Source organism: Triticum urartu, chromosome 3A, assembly GCF_056163025.1.
Source record: "Triticum urartu cultivar PI428250 chromosome 3A, HENAU_Tu73, whole genome shotgun sequence".
In the NCBI taxonomy this organism is placed as follows: domain Eukaryota; kingdom Viridiplantae; phylum Streptophyta; class Magnoliopsida; order Poales; family Poaceae; genus Triticum; species Triticum urartu.
The window spans coordinates 19,631,334-19,644,917 of NC_141875.1; the positions used below are offsets into that span (position 1 = coordinate 19,631,334).

At 46.5% G+C, this 13,584-nt stretch overlaps 2 pseudogenes; both read right to left on the reverse strand.

The window, feature by feature from the left end:
- Positions 1 to 916: 916 nt before the first annotated feature.
- Positions 917 to 2,034, reverse strand: LOC147977941 (receptor-like protein 6; annotated as a pseudogene).
- A 4,217-nt stretch (positions 2,035 to 6,251) lies between these two features.
- Positions 6,252 to 7,140, reverse strand: LOC147977942 (receptor-like protein 6; annotated as a pseudogene).
- Between the last annotated feature and the right edge of the window lie 6,444 nt (positions 7,141 to 13,584).

The window sequence follows — 13,584 nt, forward strand, 5'->3', positions numbered from 1 at the left end:
TGTGCGAAGAGCGGCATTAAACAACTAGTCCCTGCTAATCTGCAGGTAGAGAAAACTCATCATGAGCACCAGCTCAAGACGCGGAGCTGGCAGCAAAACAAAGAAATGCACTACTCACATGATTTATCAGCATTTTACTTCAGGCAAATTTAGATGCTGCTATACAGCTAAGGGCTATCGCAGCAATTAGGGAAGGTTCAGGTTTCATAAATTCCGCAGACCTCCAATGTAATAAATGGAACTGAACACCCATCTCCCACACAAGTTGTCCACTGGTTCCTAGTTCCTAGTTCCTTCCTACACATGACACGCATGACCCATCCGAAACAAAGAGGTGGTTATCACGGAGCCCATGCTGGATACCAGCAACGATCATCGTCTCTGAGCGCTTCGTCTTCGGCAGGCAAATGTGGATTCATGTTTCTCCCTCATGTCGCAATTTCCATCGCTGGGCTGACACGGCTGTCAGCGCAAGGCAGAGAGATTGCGCAACTGTTAATCATCCACACCATCTTCCAGCCAGCAGTTCGCTTCCACTCGAGAGCAGCAGCAAGCCGGGGCAGTTGGATCACAGGCTTTTGCCCCAGGACGCACTGCCTGTGTGCCCGCCGTACAGCATTCAGGTTTGTCAGCCTTCCGGCAAGCTCATAATTCACAACTCTGCATCAGCTATGCTGGTTTCATTTTTGCAACGATATGAAGGACAGAGGAATAAAAACTCTGCAATATGACTTATTGCATTCATGTCGCAATAGCACCTGAAACAATTAACGAATTACATCATCATGCTTATGTTCCAGAGCTAGTACATCCAGCCATCTAGGCCAAACAACATCATATACTACAGATAAGTCGTCGTAAGGCAGACATGATAGAACTGCATATATGCGTTCTACAATACGGAACAAATGTTAACTTCAGAAGTAAAAGTAATATATATGTAGAAGTCGTATTACATCTCAGTACCTCAGGGATAGAACCCTTCCAGGAAAACATGCAGTTCCCTTTAATTAGATGGAAAATATTGGCACATAACCTGAGAGACCATGTCCCAAACAAATGAAGGACCTTAGTTTTTGTATTGGATGATTCTACTAGGGAACCCGCGTTGGATATTTGTCCAAGCAAGCTGAAGAAAACTTAAATTGTGAGAATCCATGAGCATCTCCCGAGGAGGAGTGGTGGACGTATCAAAGTTATCTTGGAGACTGATCACAGCTAGGGAGTTCAGGGTCGACAGGGACGGGCAAATAGGACCAACAAGATTACAATATCTCAAGCTAAGAACTCGGAGATTCGGAAGAGAATTAGCAAATGCATCGCACCAATCATCTGCGCTGGTAGACATATCCACTCCATCGAGGTAGAGCTCTCTCAGATTGTTGAGGTTGCCAACTAGGATCTGAAAGTTGGGTTCCTGCAAACATAGCCAACTAGTAACGCCAGGTATGCTGGTGCCATGGCCATTAAGAGAATCATCAGAAGCGGCATAGTAGAGAACAGAAAGATCCAAGGATATAAGGTTGGCAAGTTTGCCGACGCCAATAGGTATCTGGCCTTGGAAGCCCGAAGTGGAGAGGTTGAGGTGGGTGAGCAAGGAGAGCCTCTCAAACCCGGTTGCCGGGAGATTGCACTGGCCAAAATTGTTCAGGCTAAGGTCGAGTAGTTGGAGCGAGGTGAGGTTGAAGATTGCAGGGTCAAGGCCTTGACTGTACAAGCCACGGCCGCTAAGCTCTAGAGCAGTGACATAGCCAGAGGAGTTGTTGCAGCCAACACCTTCCCAAAGACAGCAATCAGTGCCATCGTGCCATGAGTCGAGGGCGCTGGGGTAGCGGAAGAAGGAAAAGGATCGCTTTAGCTGGAGGAGGCTTGCACCCTGGTCTGGATGGCATCGGAGAGTGGGGTTATCGTCACCATGGGTGTGGGAGGTGGCTAGTGCCGAAAACATTGCAAGAAAGAGTAGTAGCGCCCAACAAATTGAAGCCATTTGGTTCTAACTAGTTGTTTGTCTTCCTTTTGAGAAAACAAGCAGGAGTACAGTTAGGCTTTATAGAGGGAATACCAAAGAAAATTAGAAACAAGAGGTTCAGAAATTTTAGTGACGGATCTGTCACAAGTTGTACCAATTCAAGTTTTATGCCGGTCTTCGCTCAAGTAATCCAAATAACACAATGGGCCAAAAAAAGGAAAGCCCCCGGTGGACTTCCACCATACGTGTGAGACGGGTTGCGTGGAACTGTGATCCTTGCAGATTTTCCCGTAGGGCAGGGGCCATAGGTTCCTTCAGATATGTCCATAATAGCTAGATGTTGTTTGGAAGCTACTGTCCCAGTGGCACTAGACTAGACGATGACTTGTGAGTTGCAGCTAGGACTCCAGGAGCAGCATGTAGTGCTCTGCTTCTGCAAGTAGACGTACCCTTGGCTGATGCACGCAGCAAGAAAGGCCAAGCTCCGGCAAGGCAAGCAAGACTTGACACCATTTACGTGCCGCGTGGCGCGTGGTATGCAGAAGAAGTGCAGTTCTTGGGTAGCGATGTGACATTTTTACGAAAAGTAGTGGTTGTACCACGGTGCACCATGCAAGAAAACATAGCAAAACATTTCAAAAAATTCTGAAACTTTGTGGGGATAATCATTAACAAATGTTATGGGCGCTAACAAAGTTTGGTGGTCAAATAACATTCGACGAGTTCTGTACAAAAAAGACAAAAAAATATATACAAAATCCAGTCAAATAGTGCACTTACATTTTGACTAATTTTCAGTGATTTTGTCTTTTTTGTACATAGCTCCTCCAATGTTATTTGACCCCCAAAATTTTGTAAGTGCCCATAATATTTGTTGATGATCATTCCTACATTTCAGAACCTTTTGAAATTTTTTGATATATTTTCTTGTGTGGGTGCACCGAGCTGGGGTGCAGGAAAACTACTCTCTTAGATGATTTAGTTGCGAGTTGCACCTGTTTACTGCTTCCATTGCTCATAGCTCGCTTTTCTTCTATTAAAGATCACTTTACATGACAAATTTGGCACATAAACAGAGATGTCCCAAACAAATCAAGGACGCTCGCTTTCAACTTTTATAGGAAGATTCTATTAGGGAACCAGCATCGGAGATTTGTCAAAGCTAGTTGAAGAAAGTTTAAATTGCCAAAATCCATGAGCATCTCCCGAGGAGGAGTGGCAGACGTATCAAAGTTATCTTGGTCTTGGAGACTGATCACAGCTAGGGAGTGCAGGGTCGACAGGGACGGGCAAATAGGACCAACAAGATTACAATATCTCAAGCTAAGAACTCGGAGATTCGGAAGAGAATTAGCAAATGCATCGCACCAATCATCTGCGCTGGTAGACATATCCACTCCATCAAGGTAGAGCTCTCTCAGATTGTTGAGGTTGCCAACTAGGATCTGAAAGTTGGGTTCCTGCAAACATAGCCAACTAGTAACGCACTACCGGAATCGCACCCTATGCCGACGGCCAGGGCCGTCGGCATAGCCCTGAATGGCCATCAGGACAGGTCTATGCCGACGGCCGTCGGCAACATATCTGTCGGCGTAGCCAGGAAGGCCGTCGGCATAGAAAGGTCGTCGGCATAGGACCTATCCCGACAGTGTCCGTACATCTATGCCGACGGCCCTGGCCGTCGGCAATGTTATCGCCTAACGGCGGCCGCCGTCAAGTGTTGACCAACGCGTGCTCGACACGTGGCACGTCTGTGCCGACGGCCTAGCCGTTGGCATAGTTTCAAACTAAGCCGACGGCTAGGCCGTCAGCATAGACGTGCCACGTGGCGAGCAGGCGTCACCCCTGGGGCGGGACTATGCCGACGGTCTAGCTGTCGGCCTAGTTTGAAACTATGCCGACGGCTAGACCGTCGGCATAGACCTGCCACGTGGCAGCCACTGGGAGCTCCTGGAGCAGGCCTATGCCGACGGCCTAGCCGTCGGCTTAGTTCGAAACTATGCCGACGGCTGACCTGCCACGTGGCAGCCACTGGGAGCTCACGGCAGCTCTATGCGCCGTCGGCATAGTTTCTGTCTGTTTTTTTTTTCTTTTTTCTGTTTTGTTTCAGCTCAATTCATTTGAATATATACAGCATCACACAACAAATATATGCATCACATAACAGCTGGCCCAGCAGCATCACACAACAAATTCATCATCACACATCATAAGAAGTATCGCAAAGCATAAACATATAAGTATCATCACCACAAAGCATATAAGAATCTCACAAACAACAATAAGAAACATCACAAGCATATAAGTATCATCACCACCAAGACCGCCACAATGTGACCCAAAGGCTTAAGCGCCAGGACGTCGAGCACCACGGAGGTCGTCACCGCCAAGACCGCCAAAGCCCGGGTCGTCACTGCTAGCGGCAGCGCTACCGCCAAGACCGCCTCCACCTCCGCCTCCGCCTCTGTGGATCGGAGTGGTTGGGCTCCGTGTCTCAGGAGTGCTGCGAAGACCACCACCAACGGTAGATCCACCTGTTCCCTGGATGTTGAAAAGACATATGCACGGGATATATGACTGTGTTGAAAGGCATGACATGCTTTGGGTGAATAGATTGGGGATGAACTAACCGGCGAGGGGCCAGCGTTCTGTGCCACAAACTCCTCAAAGCTCATCAGCACTGGTTGTGCTGGAGGGCATTGTGCTGGAGGGAACTGAGGACACCTGTCGGCCGCCATATCCTGAAAAACCTGCTGCATCTGGCTATCCCTCTGCACTTGGTGTTCATAAAGCTTCTGATGCCACGCCATGGTCTCCAGACTTGTGAGAGGCCGCCTACGCAAGATTTGGCGGCATGCTAGCCCCCGGAGGTCGCCGGCCATAGCCGTAGATGCGTGAAGGGCAATCCGCGTAGAGGGAATTTTTCGGATACTTCTCCATCACCAAAAATTATGAAAAAAATACCATTGTTACTATAGCAAATGTGCCCACGTCGTGCAAAAAAACTCATGATTTTATCGCGCTCCGAGTATTTAGTAATATTGACGCCGCATCGTTACCGCAGAACATCTACTACCGTGTCATCGCCGTCCGTGAGGGGGGCCACGCACCGGAGACGCGTCCCGCCTCTTCGGACATGCCACCACACCACCCCGCATGTATGAGGGCCCGGTGCGACGCTCCGGTGGCATTGCTACCCCCCAGTGCCCCCGTCCCGCCTAACCCTGTAGCGTTTGACCACGGGATCTAGCCCTTTGACTTTGCATGGACGGGCTTTGACCAGTGGACCTCCCCACCCGGTTGTGTTAGGTCAGTCCATAGGAACACTTTGGAGCAACATCCGGGCCAGATGTTGCCGTGGGCCTATGGGCTGACCTTACACAACCGGGTGGATACGTCTACTGCTCAAAGCCCGTCCGTGCAAAGTCAAAGGGGTAGATCCCGTGGTCAAACGCTACAGGGTTAGGCGGGACGGGGGCCCTAGGGGGGTAGTAATGCCACTGAAGCGTCGCATCGGGACCTCATACAAGCCGCGTGCTGGGTGCCTACGCCTGCCACCATGCTTATATAACTGTAGGAGGGCCACCGCAACACCTGGCGGCATTGCTACCCCCCAGGTACCCCGTCCCGTCTAACCCTGACACAGACGACCGCCGGGTCTATCCCTTTGACTTTCGCTGGACGTAGTTTGACCGGTGGACCTTTTCACCTTGTTGTCATAGCCCAGCCATAGCTACACCCCCCAACACAGTCCCGACACAACCCACCCCAAGATTCCCTCTGCGTCGGCCCGACGTGGTCGTTTCCCCCCTTCGGGGCACGGCGGCATCGACGCCCGTGAGGGGGGAGGGGGCACACCCCGGAGCCGCGTGCCTGCGCCTGCCACCACGTTTCCACAACCGTAGGAGGGCCCACCGCAACACCTGGCGGCATTGCTACCCCCCACAGGTACCCGGCCCGTCCCGTCTAACCTCTCCGTGACACGACGGAAGAAGGCCCGTGTGGGGGGCAATCGATATATGTTTTCTGTACATTTAAGTTAATGAAATTAGTATTGGAAAAAAAATAATAAGAGAAAATACAAAAAATATAAAAATATTATTAGAAATCTATGACGTGGCGTAGGGCGGGGATCAATGACGTGGCAAAAACCATGGGCCAGGCCTATGCCGACGGCCTAGCCGTCGGCATAGAAATGCCACCCCACGGGACCGGCGAACGACGTGGATCGATGATGTGGCGGCGCGGCGGATCGATGACGTCGGTGTAGCTATGCCGACGGCTAGGCCGTCGGCGTAGGTATGCCGACGGCCACCGTTAGCCCGCCGGCGTAGCCTGACGCCGTCAAACTGCCGTCGCCGCCCAGGTAGACGGGCCCACACGATATGCCGACGGCCTTCTCTATGCCGACGGCCCCCGTCGGTATATTCGGAGAAACGCCGACGGCTTATCTATGCCGACGGCCCCCGTCGGCATAGATGGTTATACGCCGACGGCCTTCCTACGCCGACGGCTTTTATTGGGCCGTCGGGGTATGCCCATATATGCCGACGGGGGCCGTCGGCATAGATATGGCCGTCGGCAAAACAAGTTTTTCTGGTAGTGACGCCAGGGATGCTGGTGCCATGGCCATTAAGAGAATCATCAGAAGCGGCATATTAGAGAACAGAAAGATCCAAGGAGATAAGGTTTGCAAGTTTGCCGATGCCAATAGGTATCTGGCCTTGGAAGCCCGAAGTGGAGAGGTTGAGGTGGGTGAGCAAGGAGAGCCTCTCAAACCCGGTTGCCGGGAGACTGCACTGGCCAAAATTGTTCAGGCTAAGGTCGAGTAGTTGGAGCGGGGTGAGGTTGAAGATTGCAGGGTCAAGGCCTTGACTGTACAAGCCACGGCCGCTAAGCTCTAGAGCAGTGACATAGCCAGAGGAGTTGCTGCAGCCAACACCTTCCCAAAGACAGCAGTCAGTGCCATCCTGCCATGAGTCGAGGGCGCTGGGGTAGCGGAAGAAGGAGAAGGATCGCTTTAGCTGGAGGAGGCTTGGAGCCTGGTCCGGATGGCATCGGAGAGTGAGGTTATCGTCAGTTTCATGGGCGTCGGAGGTGGCTAGTGCCGAAAACATTGCAAGAAAGAGTAGTAGCGCCCAACAAATTGAGGCCATTTGGTTCTAACTAGTTGTTTCTCTTCCTTTTGAGAAAAAAAGCAGGAGTACAGTTAGGCTTTATAGAGAGAATACCAAAGAAAATTAGAAACAAGAAGTTCAGAAATTGTAGTGACGGATTTGTCACAAGTTGTATCAATTCAAGTTTTATGCCGGTCTTTGCTCCAGTAATCCAAATAACACAATGGGCCAAAAAAAAGGAAAGCCCCCAGTGACGCGAGAGAGACGAGTTCTGCCATACGTGAGATGGGTTGCGTGGAACTGTGATCCTTGCAGATTTTCCCGTAGGACAGGGGCCATAGGTTCCTTCAGATATGTCCATAATAGCTAGATATTGTTTGGAAGCTATTGCCCCCAGTGGCACTAGATGGTGAGTTGGGAGTATGACTCAGAGTGGACAGAGCCAATATCTGCAGAGTGGCACTAGACTAGACGATGACTTGTGATGTGAGTAGCAATTAGGACTCTAGGGGTAGCATCTACTGCTCTGCTGCTGCAAGTGGAAGTATCCTTTACTGGTGCATGCAGGAAGAGAAAAGCAAAGCTCCGGCAAGGCAAGCAGGATTTGGCACCGTGGCGCGTGGGTGCAGAAGAAGTGCAATTCTTGGGTAGTGATCGACCATTTTTTATGTTTTAAATCTGGCTGAGTTTTCTACATAGTACTTCCTTCAGTCCGTAATAAGCACCGTAGTTTTGAACTAAGGTTGAACTAATCTTGTAGTTCAAAACTGCGACACCTTTGGCTAGACATACATTGGTGAGGTTACCGACCCTGGGTGCCGGAGGTGGCTACTGCCGAAAGAATTGCAAGGAAAAGTAGCAACACCCAACCGAGTGAATCCATTTTGTCCAAGTCTACTTATTACTCATCTTTAATTTGGAGAGAACAAGCAGGAGCACTGCTAGGCTTTATACAAAGCAAAACACAAGCAAGAGTGTCAGAAACAGTGTAGTGATGGATCGTTGGAATTGAATCAATCCAAGTTTTATGCCGGTCTTCGCTTGGGTTGTGCAAATAACACAATGGGCCAGAAACGGGAAGCTCTCTGCCCATGCGTGCAAGACGGGTTGCGTACGTGGAACTGTTATCCTTGCAGATTTTCCCATAGGGCATTGACGGGCACCATACATTCCATTCCATCAGCTAAATTTCTTTTGGAAGCTACTGTCCCGTTCCAATTGGCACTAACACTACTGGAAAAAATGACTTTGTCAAGTATGAGGCTGTTTGCCGAGTACTCCCTCTATAAACTAATTTAAAAGTGTTTAGATTACTATTTTAGTGATCTAAACATTTTTATATTAGTTTATTGAGGAAGTACACTTTATCGGGGCACTCAGCAATCCTGTCTTCGTCGCCGACGAGTACGTATACAAATATACCTCGCGGAAAGTAAAACTCGGCGAAAGCACATCTTTGCCGAGTATCAAAATAAAAACACTAGGCAACAGAAAAATACTCCGCAGAGGCGCATCTTTGCCGAGTGTAATGCTAGGCGAATATGTTTTTCAGTATTTCTTTTTTTATATTCTTTCTTTTCATTTACTTTTTTTATTTCCTTCCTTTCTCTATATTCATTATTTTATTTCTGTTCTTTTCTATATTTTTATTTATTTTTATTTTTATTTCTTATATTGTTTTCTTTCTAGGTATTTAATTAGTGAATATTATTTAAATTTAAACTGCAAGTGCGTGAAACAGTTGGAAATTTGGCTTAAAAAAATCCTATTTGTATTCTTGAGTTTATATTTAGGCCTTATACAAGAAAAGTAAAGGAATTCAAAATATGAGTGTGTCAAGACACACTCTGAACATGCAGTTTATTGGTTGTATAATTTCAGAAAATGCAAATGAAGTACAAAAAGCATGAAACTTCGCATGGTGCCGAACGCATTGTATCCGTCGCCTCGCGCCTGATTGGCCCCGCCTCCGCGCACCCTTCCGCCCTCCATCCGCGCCGCGCCGCTCGATCTACTCAACACTGACACTCCTAGGGTCGAGACATGATACGCTCTCACAAGAAGCTAGTGTAACTTTACAAGGAAATCAGAAGTGTTGGTGAAGCGTATAACCCTTGTCAGGCCGCGTGGCGTTTATTTATATCCAAGCTAAATAACGTAATGGTTACAAAATTGATCTCCAGGTTAAACAAATACATGATCACACTTAAAATTGGAGATAAGAACAAACAGATACAGGAGGAGATTGGATTTTCTACTCTCAGGTGTACTACACCCGAGTTAGCAAAAAAGTTTATCAAACGAAATCCAAAAAAATCTGAAATTCTGCTCCATCAAACTTTATCATATGTTTGAGGTTCTAGCCAAGTTTCATCAAAAAATAACATCCGCGGAGCTCTTATCGAAAAAAACAAAATTGCTGCTGAAAGTTTTGTGCACTGGTTAAGCAGTGATTTTGTTATTTTGGTGAGAGCTTCTCAGATGTTATTTTTAAGTGAAATTTTGCAAGAACCTCACACGTCTGATAATGTTTCATGTCCCAAAAATTCAGATTCTTTGGACAATGTTAACTCGGGTGTACTATACCCGAGAGTAGCCACTACTTTCTGATACGGGAGGAGACTGGATTTTCTACTCTCAGGTGTACTTTTTTTTGGAAATGGGGGCATACCCCCAGCCTCTACATCATAATGACCATCTTATTAAAAATCCACGAAGTAGCACAAAGTCATAAATGTATTACAGCTCGCAAGCGGAGCGAAACAAAATAAAATAAAGGAAAAGTACATGCTGACAATCACAACCGGTACGACATTATGAAGGATAATCTCCCTAGACTCCTATCTTGTTATGCGACCACCTTTCGAACCGGTTGAATATAGCCCGTGCTACCATCTCCCACTGGTTGCACCCAGTAACCAAAGGCTCAGTCCATAGAAGTGAGTAAGGACCACGTACGGATCCATGTGGTAGCTCTGAAGATGACCTGCAAGAAAGTTAAAGTGTGTTATCTGTTAAAAATCAAATCATTCCTACAGTTCCATATAGTCCACAGAAGCGCACATATTCCAATCCGAATACGAGCCACAGTAGTATGTTCAACCCCAGGTAACCATGTTCCAAACAACGACTCAATGTCAACTGGAGGATTAATGTTGAGGCTATATGAATCGTTCTCCAAAGCAATTTGACGAGTGGGCACTCAAGGAATAAATGTTGAGGCTACCTACCCATCGCCTCTTGATTAAGTTGTCTTTGGTGAGTATTACTTGCTTGTGGACGAACAACATAAAAATTTTAAAACGCAAGGGAACCTTAACCTTTCAAATATGCAAAGATCTTAAGATTGGGCCAGAATTAATCAAATTCATATAGAAAGATTTCACCGTAAATACCCCATTTTTAGCTAGTTTCGATTGCGTCGAATCCGGCTGGTCGGAGAGTTGAACATCTATCAATCTCTGAACCAAGTGCATCCAGGCAGTCCATCGCTCACCAACTAACGCACGTCTGAACTGAATATTCAAGAGAATCGTTTGGAAAAATGTGCCTACGTAATCCTCCTTACGTTGCACAATGTTATAAAGGGTGGGATATTGTACGGCCAGGGGTGTCTCTCCTAACCACGTATTCTCCCAAAATCTTGTTGAAATCTCATTGCCAACCAAGAATTTGACCCTACCAAAGAACAAGTCCTTCGTTCTCATAAGCCCCTTCCAGAATGGCGAGTCAGTTGGTCTCATGGTAACCTGGGCGAGCGTTTTCGACTGTAAATATTTATTGCGCAAAATCTGGGCCCACATCCCTTCCGGCTGTGTCTCTAACCTGTAGAGCCATTTGCTCATAAGGTATTTATTCTTGATTTCTAAGTTCTCAATACCGAGACCCCCTGGTCTTTTGGTCGGCAAAGGATATTCCATCGCGTGAGACGGTATTTCCTCTTGGCCTCATCTGACTGCCAGAAGAACCGAGGTCTAAAGAAATCAAGTCGCTTACGTACCCCTTTCAGAATCTCAAAGAACGATAGTAGGAACGTCGGCATACTAGTCAGTACCGAGTTAATCAGCACTAGCCGACCTCCATAAGACATAAGCTTGCCCTTCCAGCAGCTAAGCTTTTTTTTCAATTCGAACTTTGATACACTCCCATTCTTTATTGGTTAACTTACGGTGGTGAATTGGTATGCCCAAATAACTAAATGGTAAAGAACATAATTCACACCCGAATAGTTGTCTATAAGTGTCTTGCTCGTCTCTGGCCTTCCAAAAGCAGAACAACTCACTCTTGTGAAAGTTTGTCTTTAAACTAGACAATTGTTTGAAAAGACATAATATAAGTTTCATATTGCACGCCTTAGCAATGTCATGTTCCATGAATAAGATAGTGTCATTAGCGTACTGTAAGATGGATACTCCTCCATCGACCAGATGAGGAACTAACCCCTCCACCTGACCATGCTGCTTGGCCCTGCCAATAAGAATGGCCAACATATCAGCCACTATATTAAACAAGAGAGGAGACATGGAATGTCCTTGTCTCAAACCCTTGTGTGTCTGAAAGTAATGACCAATATCCCATGCTGCTTGGCCCTGCCAATAAGAATGGCCAACATATCAGCCACTATATTAAACAAGAGAGGAGACATGGAATGTCCTTGTCTCTCCTTGTGTGTCTGAAAGTAATGACCAATATCATCGTTAACCTTGATTCTGACACTACCCTTCTAGACTTGAGAACCCACTTGGTTCCGCCAAGCCTCACTAAATCCTTTCATGCGCATTGCCTGCTGAAGGAAAGGCCACTTAACTTTATCATATGCCTTCTCAAAACCCACTTTGAAGATAACCCCATCTAGCTTCTTCGAATGAATTTCGTGTAATGTTTCCTGCAAAACGACCACCCCTTCAAGTATGTGTCGCTCTGGCATGAACGTTATCTGGCTCAATTGTACCACTGAATGAGCAATCTGTGTCAATCTATTGGTACCCACCTTTGTGAAAATTTTGAAACTCGCGTTAAGAAGACATATGGGCTTGAATTGGTCGATCTGAACTGCCTCTTCTTTCTTTGGCAAGAACGTAATCATACCAAAGTTAATATGAAACAGCTCTAAATGGCCGTTAAAGAAATCATGAAACATATGCATAAGATCATCCTTAATAATATGCCAATACTTCTTATAGAATCCAGCTGAAAACCCATCTGGTCCCAGTGCTTTATTCGGTTTCATTTGTGAGATTGCATCCAGAACCTCCTTCTCAGTAAACGGTGCAGATAGAATATCATTCTCCTCTACCTGGGGCTGAGGGATATCTCCAATAACAGATTCATCTACGGCCACCCCGCTTGCTTCCGGATGCCCAAAAAGTTGTTTATAGTAATTAAAGATATAAGCTTTCAGATTCTCATGCCCCACAATTGTCCCCTCGTCCTGTTCTAGCTATATGATTTTCTTCTTCCTATGTTTACCATTCGCAATCATATGAAAAAATTGTGTATTATCATCCCCTTGGACAACCTTAAGCACTTTAGCACGCAATGCCCACTTAAGCTCTTCTTCTCTAATAAGAGCTCGTAAGCCTTGCTCAGCTTCAGACTTGGAGCTTTGCTCATTAACCGTAAGAAGGTTACTTTCAGCTTTTAAATCTAGCGCTTCAATTAATTGAGTGAGTCGCTCTTTTTCTTGTTTGTAAATCCCACTCTCGTTTTTGGCCCAACCTCGCAAAAACGGTCTCAGATGTCTGATTTTATTTTGCCATCTCTCAATACTAGTTCTTCCACTAACAGGCTTTGCCCATTCGCGTGCAATAATCTCCAAAAAAATTTCTTTCTCGAACCAACCTAGTTCAAAAGAGAAAGCATTCTTGTTCGCAACGTGTGTAGCCTCTCCCGAGTCTACAAGAAGTGGTGTGTGGTCTGAGATCGCTCTCTGCATCGCATGAACCGACACCAATGGGTATTTTTGTTCCCATTCCACACTAGTGAGTACCCTATCCAACTTCTCATAAGTCGGAGTGGGCAACGAATTGGCCCATGTAAATTGTCTACTGGTGGGCTCAATTTCTCTCTAATTAAGACTCTCGATAATCATGTTAAATATCATAGACCAACGTCCATCAAAATTGTCATTGTTCTTTTATCTCTCCTCCGAATTATGTTAAAGTCCCCACCGACTAGGATTGGCAAAGTTCCATCTCCACAGATCCGCACCAAGTCGGCTAAAAAATATGGTTTTAGTTCAGGTTGTGCTGCCACATATACAGCCACGAGAGACCATCGGAAGCCGTCCAATTTTGATCTCAGTCGAAACTTAACCGCAAAATCACCCCGAACCACGTTAAGCACCTCAAGTGTTTCACACCGAACCCCTAGTAATGTCCCATCGGATCTTCCTCTAGGAGGTAAAACGTGCCAATCAAAATCAATTCTTCCGGATAAAGTTCCAAGGAACTGTGAAGCGAAATTATCTCGTCGTGTTTCTAAAAGTGCAATGAAATC